Source organism: Larus michahellis, unplaced genomic scaffold, assembly GCF_964199755.1.
Source record: "Larus michahellis unplaced genomic scaffold, bLarMic1.1 SCAFFOLD_341, whole genome shotgun sequence".
Taxonomy (NCBI): Eukaryota; Metazoa; Chordata; class Aves; order Charadriiformes; family Laridae; genus Larus; species Larus michahellis.
The window spans coordinates 24967-38071 of record NW_027436378.1 but is presented as its reverse complement, the minus strand read 5'-3'; the positions used below and the strand labels follow the sequence as shown (position 1 = coordinate 38071).

Sequence of the window (13105 nt, the reverse complement as noted above, 5' to 3'; positions counted from 1 at the left end):
CAAAACCAGTGAAAAAGAGAAACCAAATAAAGTTCAGTCTTCAATACAGTCAGGGATTCCAGGAAAATACACTGCATCTGGAATAAAGAAAGCCATACTGTTAAACCATCCCACCGCCTCTGAACACTCATTACAACGTGACTGACCTGAAAACCTACAAGGAAGAGAAGCAGCATACAACACCACTCTCTACTATACACACTACCAAACCTCACCTGGTCCTGAAAGTCTTACCATCTCCAACTTCATACCTCCGATTCTCTAAATGGGATAACATCTCCGCCCCAGGAGCTGAGCCGCCTCCAAAGCTGCAATCGACGGAAGGACCGGCATAGCTCTGACCCTGGAGAAGCCCGGCGGCAGAATGAGCTTCCCCAGCAGAGGCCCTGGTTCCTGTACCCGGGGCCCCGCCCACCCCCCTTCCCACCATCACTGAGGAAAGGGGTCAGGCCCACCGCCAGAAGGCATAAAGTCTGCCAGAGGAGCGGCTGCTCCTTTTCTCACGTGCTTGACGATTACAGCATGCAAAACACCAAAACGGAGAAAGCAGCCCTTACAGGAAATGGCAATACATGCTCTTTTACTACAGCTACATCACTTGTGTCAGCAATGGGACCGGCTAGAGAAGTAAACTTAATTAAACTTTTGCAGGGCGTAGATAGAGATACATGTCATGCTAACCTACACAGGAAAGTAGATCATTAAGCGCAATAACAATATTTTTTATCAAGACTCAACATGCTTTAGATTACTCGTAAAAGAAACCCCACAGTGGGTCATACAGCACTTCTAACGAGACCACGCATATTACCCAACTTCTGCCAGAACTGTATTCTGGATAGGACCAACAGTCAGATTGCAAGCAGAGGCTTGTACGCTGCCTGTAATACAGCGGCTGAGAAAGAACTGATGCTTTGGGCCGCCGCTCTCCTCGGCTGAGTCCACTCCGGTACCCTAACCGTCGTTGCTGTTGCAGTTTAGGTTGGGCATTAAAACAAGCAACAGATGCTCCCTTTTAACTTCTCTCCCGAGGGAGGAAAGAATGAGAGGCATTTATCGATTGAAAAAGGAGCTAAGCTGTAAGGAAATATTAACAGAAAAATAATACCAACAAAAGACAACAGTAACAAGAAAACAAGGAAATATATACAACATATACACAACACGGTATCAAGCTCCCAGGGTGACCATCGCTTCACTGGCAGGCACAGGGAAAGTCCGAGACTGGAGTCAGCAACGGATGGAAACTGGAGTCCGGGTCTGGTGGCGCAAACACATGAATCGGGATGAAAGGATGACAAATGGACAGAGAAGTCCTCGGACGCCGGGCGTTGAAGGAAAGGTACCAACCCCTTCGATCCCTCTAGCTTTTATACTGAGCACGATGAGGACGGGATGGAATACCCCGTCAGTCGGATTCGCGTCACCGGTCCTGCCTGCTCTTCAGCATGGGTGCAACCCCTCTACGCTCTTGCACTTCCGACCCTCCAACATGGTGTGCACAGTTACCTAACAGAGGTTGTTACAGCAATAAGTATAAGCAAGAACCTCTCCGCATAGCATCCCTGGGCATTAAGTGTAAATATAAGGTCTTAGCACTTTGGAAGCTGATACTACCTGAAAAATACATCATTATCTTCAGAGAGTTCAGTTAGAAGAGATTTACCTGAAAAGTAAAATTACTGAAAGGAAAACTGGCTGTGTTGTACCTCAGACCAGCACATTCACACATAGCTATGCAACCTCACATTCACATAAAAAAAAAAAAAGAGTACCCAACTATCTTCATAGAGGCGCCAGTCACATCTTCTCTCTAATACCACTTGCCGAGCCACCTCTGTACAGCGCTCCTCTTGGCTCCCCTGCATCACCCTGCACATCTCATCTCTCTGCATCTAAAGAGAGAAGAAAAAAAATCAAAAACATTACCCTGATGCAGAGCTTAATTCCAAAGGTCTTGTTTCTACTTCGGAATACTGTTCAATTAGATCCAACTACAGCCTGCCATCAAAAAAAAAAAAGCAGCCCACAAACATTACACCCCACACAAAGCAGCCTGAACATCTTTGAGATATTATCTCCTTCGCTATCCGTGAACAGCCTCTCTGATGTAGCTCTGCTTATGCCAACACCCACTAATGAAACACCCATCCACCCAACCTACTGAGAGCAAATCAATTCCTGATGACTATGCAACCTTTGCCTCAGTCTCGACAGATCCACATATTAACTATAGACTCTCATCACTATTCTGCCTGCCCTGGACTCTACACACCCAGGCAGGGGGGCTCCAAGCCAGACACACACACACACACGCACAGCCCAACACTACACAGAACGCTAAAAACAATGCACTTCAAGGATGAGAGAAAACTCTCAGCAAGAAGGATGACACTGGGACTGAAGTCACCGTTGGGGAAGAAGACCTAGAGACTGTGGTGGTGATGTGAAGAGGCTCTACGGAAGCCCCTGAAACGAAGTTTAGAACATCGTCTGTGATAACAAGGGACTGTCGAGACCAATAAGATGTATGCGCAGGAAGCCTGGCTTCAAGACCTAAGAACATAATGACATAGGGAAGAAGTCCCAGTTGCAGAAGCGGGCCGTCCAGAAGCTTCCGAGACGCAAGAACGATGCATGCTTTAAGCTTCTAACGGAAGAAGAGTGGCAGCCGAATGGTGCTGTGCCCATGGGTGCGGGTGTTCCAGACCCTAGGGATGGCGCCTGAGGCACCATGCCGTGCTCCTGGAGCTTAAAGATGACCTTGAGACCCGAGAAGGGTCTAAGACACAGAACACAGGCCACATGAAAGACAGGACAACACACACAGGCTGGAACCGCCCTGCCCGGGAATGCCAAACAGTAAGCCACATCCCTTACGTGCCTAAAGGAGACTGCGCTCCAGGACAAACCTCTCCCTTATGCCAACTTCAAAGACACCTTTTTGCAGTTCTCAACCTCGTCCCCTCTCGGGCGCTAGTCTCTCAACTTAGCTTTCGGAGGGCCAGGGGCCCAAATCCATCCTTGAGGTAGTCCACAGAAAACAGCCATCCAATACGTTCCTGTGGTCACCAGCTTCCTCCTCTTCCTCTGCAAAAGAAAAGGAAAAAACATTACCCCAAAAGCAGCCACAGCACCAGCAATAAGCATCCTGAGAGGAGATACCAACCTCTTCCACAACATCCTCAGCCTCGTGAACGCCAAGACATTCTGCTCGACCGCTCCGTGCCAATTCCAGAGTCTGACGCTGCGGCAACAGTTATTCACAGCACCTAAGAGACCAAGAAATGCAACATTAGCACTGCGCTTCTGCCAAACCACCAGTCCCGTGCTCCTCCTCGATACTATCCGGCTCACCTCAAATGCGAGAGCCTAGAACACACCAGGCTCCGGCAACACACAAACCCAACTGCAATACCTGTCCCAGAAGGACTCATGAACCCAGCTCCCTTTTCTAGCCCTCCCCCAGTGCCAAGCCCCTCTCTTCTCCCTGACCCATCAGGGAAGGAGCCCCACTTCTTCCCCACAGCTCCTACCCTTTATTTGCCAGCCTGAACACCCAGCGTCGGACGCTTCTCGGGAGCCACTCTTCCCAGCCTCTCCCTGCGTTCCGCCACAACCTCCTATCTTCTGTCTTCCCACGGACTCCGGGCTCTGCTACAGACCCACAGAGTCAGCGAAGCCCTGACCCGACCTACAACAGGGGCCTGCCGCAAGCCACAAAGGCTCCAGGGACACGGCGGTACCCTGCGCACTCTGGGGGAAGGCGACGAGGCACCCCGCATCCTGCAATATGTTATGCCTTACGGACCTGCTGCTTTCCTGAGAAATGTGAGAACTCCATCTACGGCTGCAGACAAGATGCTCACCCAGGCCCTGCAAAGTAATCTCATCATCTGCCCGATTGAGACAAATTCTATTGGCACCTTACCTGGGATACGGCAAAGCTAGTGGGGAAAAACAAACAATAAAGTTCCATCTTCAATACACTCAGGGATTCCAGGAAAATACGCCGTGCCTGGAAAAGAGAAAACTGTACCCTTAAACCATCTCACCGCCCCCGAATGCTCATTACAACGTGACTGACCTGAAAAACCCCAAGGAAGAGAACCAGCACATGAGGCTGCTGTCTACTATACATGCTGCCAGACCTCACCTGGTCCTCAAGGTCTTACCACCTCCAGCTTCCTACCTGCTATTCTCTAAATGGGCTAACATCTCCGCCCAAGGAACTGAGCCAGCTCCAAAGCTGCAATCGACTGAAGGACCAGCAGAGCTCTGACCCTGGAGATGCCTGGCAGCGGAATGAGCTGCCCCAGCAGAGGCTCTGGGTTATATACCCCGGGCCCTGCCCACCGCCCTTCCCACCAGCACCTGGTAAAGGGGCTGGGGCAACAAGGCATAGAGTGTGCCAGAGGAGCAGCTGCTCCTTTCCTCACAGGCCTGAGAAGTACAGCATGCGAAACACCAAAACGGAGAAAGCGACCCTTAGAGGAAATGACAATACGTCCTCTTTTATTACAACTACATCAATTGTGTCAGCAATGGGGCCCAGTAGGTAAGTAAACTTAATTAATCTTTTGCAGGGCATAGACATAAAGAGAAAGACGTCATCCTGACCTAAATAGGCAAGAAGATCATTAAGCATAATAACAATATTTTTAAATCAAGACTCAATGTCCTTTAGTTTCCTCGTAAAAGAAACCCCACAACGAGTCATACAGCATTTCTAGCAAGACAACGCACATAACCTGACTTCTGCCAGAACTGTGTTCTGGATCGGACCGGCAGACAGAGCGCAAGCAGGAGCTTGTACGCTGTCTGTAATGCAGTGGCTGAGAAAGAACCAAGGCTTGGGGCCGCCGCTCTCCTCGGCCGAGTCTGCTCCCGTGCCCTGTCCGTCCTTGCTGTTGTGCCTTAGGCCGCGCAGTAAAACAAGTGACACGTGCTCCCTTTTAACTTCTCTCCTGATGCAGGAGAGAAGAGAGCGAGACTTAGGGACTGAAAGATAAACTGAACTGTAATGAAATCTTAACAGCAAAATAATACCAAGAAAAGACAACAGTAACAAGAAAATAATTAAATGCATACAGGACATACACAACCCGATACGTAACTCCCAGGATGACCACTGCTTCACTGGCAGGCACGGGGAAAGTCCGGGACAGCACTCGGTGACAGACTGGAACCGGATTCCAGACCCGGTTGCATAAATGCACAGATGGGGGTCAAAGGACAATGAACAGACAGAGGAATCCTCAAAGGCCAGACAACAGGTACCGACCCCTTCGATCCCACTGCTTTTATACAGAGCGTGATGATGATGGGATGCAATACCCCATCGGTCAGGTTCGGGTCACCGGTCCTGTCTTCTCTTCACCGTGGGTGCGATCCCTCTACGCTTTTCTGCTTCCGACGGGGCATATATAAAAGTTAGCTGCACTGTGCTGTTATAGGAATAAGTATAAGCAAGAGCCTCTCTGCACGGCATCCCTTGGCATTAAGTGTAAATATAAGGTCTTGGCGCTCTGAAGGCAGATACTACCTGAAAAATACGTTATTGTTTTCAGAGAGTTCAGTTCATTGGAAGAGACTTACCTGCAAAGCAAAGTGACTGAAAACAACACTGGTTCTGTTGAACCTCAGTCCAGCACTTCCACGCATGGCTACGTAACCTCACATTCACATGAAAAAAAGTGGCCAAATGTATTCGTGGAGCCGCCGGTCACATCTTCCCTTTAATACCTCAGGCTAAGCTACCTTTGTCCTGTGCTCCCGTCGGCTCCCCTGCGTATCCCTGTCCATCTCATCTCTCCGCATCTGAAAAAAAAAAAAACAACACACCAACATCAAACATTACCCTGATGCAGAGCAGTAGCTTTATTCCAAAGGTCTCCTTTCTACTTAGGAACCCTGTTCACATAAGTCCAACTACAGCCTGTCATCCAAAAGAGAGAAGCCTGCAAACATTACACCCCACACAAAGCAGCCTGAACATCTTTGAGATACTGTCCATTTCACTAGCCGCAAACACCCTCTCCGACTTGGCTCTGCTTATGCCAGCGCCCGCTAATGAAACACCCGTCCACGCAGCCTCTCGAGAGCTAATCGATTAGAGATAACTATGCAACCTTTGCCTGGGTTGCAGATCCTCATATTCACTACAGACTCTCATCGTGATTCTGCCTACCCTGTACACTACACGCCCGGGCAGGGCAGCCCCGAGCCAAACACACACAGACTGACGCTACACAGAACACCACGAATGACGCGCCTCAAGGATGAGAGAAAACTCTCAGCAAGAAGGATGACACCGGGACCAAAGCCACCGTCGGGCAAGACGACCTGTGGCACTGTGATGGTGACGATGTGAAGAGGCTCCACAGAACCCCCTGAAACGAAGTGTACAACTTCACAGTTCCTGAGAAGGGACTGTCGAGCCTGACAAGACGGACATGCAGGAAGCCTAGCTTCAAGACCTAAGAACATAACGACACAGGGAAGAAGCCCCAGTTGCTAAAGTGGACCGTCCGGAAAGTTCCAAGACGCAAGACCGATGCACGCTTTAAGATTCTAATGCAACAAGAGAGGCAGACGGTTGGTGCTATGCCCATGGGTGCAGGCGTTTGACACCATAATGATGGTACCCGATGCACATTCCATGCTCCTGGAGCTTAAAGATGATCTCGAGACCCAAGAAAAGGTCTAGAATGCAAAACACAGACAACACAATCGACATGGCAACACACACAAGCTGGAACTGCCCTGCCCAGGATGTGTTAATATAATACTGGACAGTAAGGTACATCGTTTACCTGCCCAAAGGAGACTGTGCCCCGGGACAGCCCTCCCCGCTACGCTAACGTCAAAGACCCCATTACACAATTGTCAGCCTCCGCCCCTTTCCGGTGCTGGTCTCTCAACTTAGCTTTTGGAGGGCTACTATCTGATTCCATCCTTGACGTAGTCCACAAAACACAACCATCCGATACGTTCTTGCGGTCACCGGCTTACTCCTCTTCCTCTGCAAAAGGAAAAGAAAAAAATAATCCCAAAAGCAGCTACAACACCAGCAATAAGCATCCTGAGAAGAGACGACGACCTCCTCCACAAAACCCCTCGAGCCTCCTGAACGCTGGTGCAGTCTGATTGCCTCCTCCGCACCGATTCCAGAGTCGGATGCTGCAGCGACAGTTATTCACGGCACCTAAGAAACCAAGAAACACAACATTTGTACTTCACTTCTGCCAAACCACCAGTCCTGTGCTCCTCCTCGATACTATCCAGCTCACCTCAAATGCGAGAGCCTATAGCAGACCAGACACCATCAACAACCAAACCCAATGACAAAACTTGTCCAAGAAAAATGCGTGAACCCGCCTCCCTTTCCTAGCCATCCCCTAATGCCAAAACTTTAGAAACTCCCCCCCTTCTCCTGAACCATCAGGGAAGGAGGCTTACTGCTCCCCCACAACTCCTGCCCCTTATTTTCCAACTGCTCCTCAGGACCTGCTCTTCTGAGCCCTACCCTGTGTTTGGCAGACACCTCCTGTCTTCTGCCTTCACAGAGACTCCGGGCTCTGCTACAGACCTGGAAAACTGTTACAGAGCCTACCGGTAACCGCCTGCAAACCGCAAAAGCTTCAGGGCCACTGTGATACCCTACATGGTCTGGAAGAAAACGGTGAGCCATCCCTGCTGTTATGACCCTGTTGCTTTCTCAAAACAGATAAACTCAATATATGGATACATACAAGACAGTCACGCTAAATCCTGCTCCAATATCTCATAACGCATCTGATTGAGACTAACAAAAACACCAACTAACATAGTGTACATCAAAATTAGAAAAGAGTACAAAGTTCTATCTTCAATGAAGTCAGAAATTACAATAAAACACACCACCTGCCATAAGCAAAAAAAGAACACATACTATTAAACCATTTAAACAAACTAAATGCTCCCTATAAAACTAAATATATGGGGGAAAAAAAAAAACAAACATACATCTCCACTTTCTATGGCAACCACCCTTACATTGAAAAATCTTACCTCTGACGTCTTACCTATACTAGTTTAAACACTAAAACAAGCCTTCCCAAACAGCTGCACAAGCTCTAAAACAACGCTTAAGAAACATCAGAGCTCTAACCGTGGAAAAGCCCAGCACCAGAATGAGCTCCTGACCTGAAGCTGTGGCTCATATACCCCGGGCCCCGCCTGCGGCCCTGAGGCCCCGCCCACCATCTTTCCCACAATCCCCTGGGTAAAGGGTGGGGCCAACCCCCAGAAGCATAAAAGCAGCTGAAGGTGCAGTAGGTGTTGTTATTTGCTTTAAGTTTATGAACTACAAAGTACTGAAGAGTAACCCTTGCTAGAAAAAACATTATCTGCTTGTCCTCTGCAGCTACATCTATTACATCAATGATATGTCCAGGTAAGCAATTAAATTATTTTTTTACGGAATGTAGATAGAAAAAAAATAAATGTCAGACTAATCTCTATAGCAAAGTAGCTTATTCAATGAAATGATAACATTATTATTAAAACTTACATACTTAAGTGTCCTTCAAGAGAAAAAATACAAACCCAAAACCAATATATTACTGTGGGGTCATTCCTTATTTCTAGCGAGACTGTGTGCACTACTGAACTTCTGCCAGCAAGCCCTTCTTGGATGGGAGTGAGTAACAGAATCAGATTCTGTAAGAAAACCGTCTCAAAAACATTTTCCTCTGTGAAATAAGGTATTTACTGTAAATTGCTGGCAATTTCAAGTCATGTTGATGATCTTTTTGACTTTTTACTCAACAGCGCTACTTGAGTCCCAACATACAGAAAGCAACAAAAAAGTATGGAAATACAAGTGACGTATTTCCTGAACCTGCATAAAACACCCTAATTAACATCTAAGTAGCTAGAAGAAAAACAAATTGTAAAAGGCAGCAAAAATCATCATAGTGGACATATGGATTGAAGTAGATGAAGGCTAAGAGGAGACCTGAGACTATGGTGGACATTTTTAGGAAACCCAATACAAAGTAGAAAAATATTATAACACAGAAACCAAACACAAGGCTCTAGACCACATAGATGACTTTGGAAAAGGTTCTCACAGAAAAAGATGTGTTATTGCATAGATTAGAGAGGTCCTGAAGGAGCCAGAGAAACTAAATATATCTTGGGATGCGATGAGATCAACAGGGAATCGAGCAAAGTACGATTGTCCTCAGGGGACCGACTTCAGGCGCACCAAAAGCAAGAAAGAATAGGAAGACTGATGGCGTTAACCGTTGCAAACTTGGGAAAGGTTCTGAAGGGGAAAAAAGGGGTGCAGAGTGCGCTTCAGAGCTAAAATGAGGTTCTAGTGCTTAAGGGATTGTTGCGATTTTGTCCAGATTGGCCAATCAGAACAACAGATGGCCCTTCCCCCCCCTCCTCAGAAAGGAGAGGAAGAATTAGGAGACTTATGAGTTTAGAAAAAGAACTAAACTACTTCAATTTTTATTGTTCGGTTATTATTTACTATTCTCTTATTTAATATTATTTTCATTAAAGAAGAAAGTATTGTATATATATAAAACCATATCCAGCTCCCAGGATGACGATCACGTCACCAGCAGACACAGGGTAAGTCCCAGACTGGAGTCAGTGACGGACAGGAGCTGAATTCCAGAACTACAGTCAGGAGTGCTCGGATCGGGATCAAAGGCAGACAAACAGTGTCCTCTTCAGATGTCAGCCATTAAAGAAAAAGCGACCCAGAACCCTCTTGCCCTTTTGATCCCTCAACTTTTATACTGAGTGTGATGCAGATGGGATGGAATACTCTGTTGGTCAGTTTTGGGTCACCTGTCCCATCTGCTTCTCCCTGCAGGTGTGACCCCTCTACGCTTCTCTGCTTCTGACCCTCTAATGGGGCAAGCACCAGAGTTAGCTGACCTTGGTTGTTACAGCAATAAGTCTAAGCAAGAGCTTTTGTGCATACCATTCCTTGGTATAATCATAGAATCATAGGGTTGGAAGGGACCTCTGGAGATCATCTAGTCCAACCCCCCTGCCAGAGCAGGGTCACCTAGAGCAGGTTACACAGGAACACGTCCAGGTGGGTTTTGAATGGCTCCAGAGTTGGAGACTCCACCACCTCTCTGGGCAGCCTGTTGCAGTGCTCTGCCACCCTCAGGGTAAAGAAGTTCCTCCTCATGTTTAGGTGGAACTTCCTGTGTTCAAGTTTGTGCCCATTGCCTCTTGTCCTGTCCCCGGGCACCACTGAAAAGAGCCTGGCCCCATCCTCCTGACACCCACCCTTTAAGTATTTATAAGTGTTGATAAGGTCACCCCTCAGACGTCTTTTTTCCAGACTGAAGAGACCCAAATCCCTCAGCCTTTCCTCATAAGAGAGGTGTTCCAGTCCCCTAATCATCTTTGTAGCTCTCTGCTGCACCCTTTCCAGCAGTTCCCTGTCCCTCTTGAACCGGGGAGCCCAATCGGGACTTATCACTCTGAGAGTAAACAGTTGCTGAACAATATTCTGTCAATTTCAGACTTCAGTCAGTTAGAAGAGGCCCAGCTAAAAAGTAAAATTACAAATCAGAAAATTGATTCTGTTTTACCTCAAACCAGGACAGGAATGTCTTACGAGAGCTCGGCGATGGTAGCGGACGAGTCCCCACCCGAGAGACCGAATAAGCCTCACAGATAACAAGACAGAACTCCGAAGGGAATTTTGACCAAGTACAGATGACGTCAGGGGACGGAATAAAGGCATCCTAAACATCAAAGAAGTTGTTAAGGGTGCTCTGGAGAGCACAAAAAGAACAAAATCAAAAGGGAGCTGAAGTGCTGTGGGGTATAAGAAAGGACTCGGAAGACAAGGCTTTAAAAAGCGGAGGCGTTCTGAGGGGGTAGGGTAGGAAAAAAAGGCTCGGACATGCAGCAAGGCTTTAGGAGCCTCAGGAAGGGGTATGGACAAACTACAGATGAAGGAGTGGAAGCGGTACTCCGTGGAGATGCCCTTGATGGTGGAAAGAAAGATGAAGGGGTGCCACGTAGCAAAGAAACACGGGAGGCTCTGATAGAACAAGAGAGACGGAAAGGGAGATAAAATGCTATGAGGAGCTGTGGAGTTCCAGAAAGGTCTCGGGAGGCTTGGTGAGGGTGAAAAAAGGGGCATCGAGGGGTGCTGATAGACAAAAGAAGGCTGAGGGGAGGACTAGGAGGAACTTGGATGATCGTCTGAGGGGAGTACAGGTGTTCCCGGGTGGCTGGAGACGAAATACGGGAATCCTAGGTAGCACAGAGAAACAAATGAGTGCACTACATCTCAAAGACGGACCCACCGAAAATGCTATGAGATGCATGCCAGTTGCTGGGAAGCTCCTGAGGGGCATCGTGACTGGGAGAAGAAAAGTCCCGACGGAACCAGAGAGACAGAAAAGCGACAGGGAACGTGATGATTAAATCTGGAGGGGATCCAGGCTGAGTAAACGTTGCCTTGGAGGCCAGGGAACTAATAGCTGCACGGCTATAAGGAGGAGAGGACAGAAGAACAGTGTTGGGTGTTGAAGAACAGCCGAGAAGACCCTCCTGCCGAGCAGTGACATTCAGACTGGAAGGCCTTGCTTCCGAAACTCCTTCTCAGGGAGGAGTCTAGGTGCGGCTGGATCCAGTCTTAGCCTCCGACTGTAAAGAACAGTTCGGCAACAAATTCTGTCACAGACTTGCTTTAATACGGCTCGAGCTGAGGGACCCCCTCGATGCTTTTCCTGTGCTTTATGAAGCCTCACCATCTATGACATAAGCTATTCCTGCCCGTGTTCACGTGACAAGCGCGTGTCTCTTCTCCAATTGAATTGTTCAGCCCTTACATGTCCTCTTCGATGACTGGAGTTTTGATGCAAGTGCTTTGACCTTCTCACTCGGTTTTCTGATCTCTGTCCCATCTCACAGCTGTATCTCAGCCTTCTGCTGACTCAGGAGAGTAAGGTCCCTTTCTTCGTTTCCGAGAATTAGAGTTCCCTTTCCTTTGATCGTAACGGTCACTCAAATTTGTAACGTTAAGCATATGCTCTTCATCAATATTACTTATACAGTTTCATTGTGTTAGTTAAGTTCCAATATATCAAATTCAAACACAACTACTATGCACCCTTCTTGGACTAGGGAGGAGCTCAGCCAAGGTCTGATATGCTGCTAGATTACATACACACTAAACTAGGCGGGTGTGTTGATCTGCTTGAGGGTAGGTTGGCTCTGCAGAGGGATCTGGACAGGCTGGACCGATGGGCTAAGGCCAGTGGTATGATGTTCAACAAGGCCAAGGGCCGGGTCCTGCACTTTGGTCACAACAACCCCATGCAGCGCTACAGGATTGTGGCCGAGTGGCTTGAAAGCTGCCCGGCAGAAAAGGACCTGGGGGTGTTGGTGGACAGCCGGCTGAATATGAGCCAGCAGCGTGCCCAGGTGGCCAAGAAGGCCAACAGCATCCTAGCCTGTATCAGGAATAGTGTGGTGAGCCAGACTAGGGAAGTGATCGTCCCCATTTAGTCGGCACTGGTGAGGCCCCACCTCAAGTACTGCCTTCAGTTTTGGGCCCCTCACTAAAAGAAGGACAGTGAGGTGTTGGGGCGTGTCCAGAGAAGGGCTACAAAGCTGGTGAGGGGGCCGGAGGACAAATCTTATGAGGAACGACTGAGGGAGCTGGGGTTGTTTAGCCTGGAGAAGAGGAGGCTGAGGGGAGACCTTATCACCCTCTACAACTACCTGAAAGGAGGTTGTAGAGAGATGGGGGCTGACCTCTTCTCCCTGGTGACAAGTGATAGGATGAGAGGAAACGGGTTCAAGTTATGTCAGGGGAGGTTTAGATTGCATATTAGGAAATATTTTTTCACTAAAAGGGTTATTAAACATTGGAATAGGCTGGCCAGGGAGGTGGTGGATTCACCATCCCTGGAGGTGTTTTAAAAAAAAGGGTAGATGTGGTACTTAGGTGTAGGAATGTATCTGAGAGAAAATGGCCATTGTCGGAGGATGTCGGAGTGGGAGACGGACCCGGAGTAACGATGGAATCTCAATATGAGTATGATCGTTCTCCCTTTATTCAAGT

At 48.1% G+C, this 13105-nt stretch overlaps 1 long non-coding RNA gene across 3 annotated transcripts; it reads right to left on the bottom strand.

Annotated features, from left to right (window-relative positions):
* Positions 1-4978: 4978 nt before the first annotated feature.
* Positions 4979-8607, bottom strand: LOC141737275 (uncharacterized). 3 transcript variants are annotated; one of them, XR_012585173.1, is made up of 4 exons: positions 7529-7590; positions 7103-7207; positions 6925-7024; positions 4979-5820 (listed from the first exon to the last, which is right to left on the bottom strand). It is a non-coding gene; the product is annotated as an uncharacterized LOC141737275 (long non-coding RNA). The 3 variants fall into 3 exon arrangements; XR_012585171.1 differs by lacking the exon at positions 7529-7590 and adding an exon at positions 8067-8607 and having other exon boundaries at positions 6925-7207; XR_012585172.1 differs by having other exon boundaries at positions 6925-7207.
* Between the last annotated feature and the right edge of the window lie 4498 nt (positions 8608-13105).